Source organism: Terrapene carolina, unplaced genomic scaffold (assembly GCF_002925995.2).
Source record: "Terrapene carolina triunguis isolate 2854851 unplaced genomic scaffold, T_m_triunguis-2.0 Scaffold236, whole genome shotgun sequence".
In the NCBI taxonomy this organism is placed as follows: Eukaryota; Metazoa; Chordata; order Testudines; family Emydidae; genus Terrapene; species Terrapene triunguis.
Genome location: NW_020664587.1, coordinates 1,735,163 through 1,736,606, shown reverse-complemented (window position 1 = coordinate 1,736,606; position 1,444 = coordinate 1,735,163).

Genomic DNA, 1,444 nt, shown 5'->3' with positions numbered 1-1,444 from the left:
TTGGCTGTGGAGTCCCTCTTGGTGGGTGTTCTCTGTTTGCTTTGCCTGTAAAGGGTTAAAAAGTCTCCCTGCATAGGTAAAAGGAAGGGAGTGGGCACCTGACCAAAAGAGCCAATGGGAAGGCTAGAACTTTTTAAAATTGGGGGAAAAACTTCCCCTTTGTCTGTCTGTGTTGCTCTACCAGAGAGAAGGGACAGGGCAGAGCTATGCTGTAAAAAGCTTGGGCCAGGTATGAAAAATCATCAGATCATACTTAGAAACTACTCATTTGAAACCCCAGATACGTAAGTAGATCAAGAAATGTTTAGGAAGATGCAATTAGGTTTATCTCTTTTTATTTCTTTATGGCTTGCACATTCCTCTGTGCTAACTCCAAATGCTTTTGTTTTGTTTGTAACCTTTAAGCTGGACCTCAAGAAAGCTATTCTTGATTCTTAATTTTTGTATTTGTTTTTTTTTTAAATCTAGCAATAGCCTGAGTTTCCAGATATATTTTCTTTCTTTTTGTTTTTTAATAAAATTTACCTTTTTTAAGAACAGGATTGAATTTTTGTGTCCTAAGAGGTTTGTGCACATGTTGTTTAATTAGCTGGTGGCAACAGCTGATTCCTTTGTTTTCTTTCTCAGCTCTTCCCCGGAGGGGGGTGAAAGGGCTTGAGGTACCCCACAGGACGGAATTCCCAAGTGCGCCTCCCTGGGTTGTCAAAGGGGTTTTGCACTTGGGTGGTGGCAGCATCTACCAATCCAAGGTCAGAGAAAAGCTATAACCTTGGGAGTTTAATACAAGCCAATATTAAGTTTTAGAATCCTTGCGGACCCCACCTTCTGCACTCGAAGTGCCAGAGTTGGCACATACTCTGGGCACAGCAATCACAGTGAGACGAGGATGGACTGGATAACCTGCTAGAGGCAACGTCAGCACCTTCCAGGAAACATGCTGTTTCCCAGCCATCCCCCAACCAACCACACTGTGCCCTGCTGTACTCTGGCCCCAGGCAGCACGGCTTACTCAGGACGGTCAGGCCAAATGGCTGAAGAAGCCAAAGAACTGCACATGGCCCAGAGTTTCCTCACGAAACTCCACCCCAGCAGGGAAGGGCACTGTTTTCTGTCATTGGAGAATCGGGGGAAGCGTCTCAGCCTGGTTTTACTTTTTCCAGCATTTACAAACCAGATACGTGGACAGAATGAGTCCGAGTGCAGGGTGGAGGGAAAGGGGAATGTGAACTGTGGTATTTGGACAAGCCCCATTTCAGGGGATGATAGCTGTGGCAGGTGTGATGCTGCAGGAGTAGGGTTCATGAGCAGAGCCTAGGCTATCCAGGAGTCAGGCTGGATGCTCACATGGTCCCTTCTGGCCTTGGAATCATGAAATCTCTGACAAGTGGGGTTTCATTCCCATGGACCGGCTCTGTTCAATATCTTCATTAACGACTTAGATATT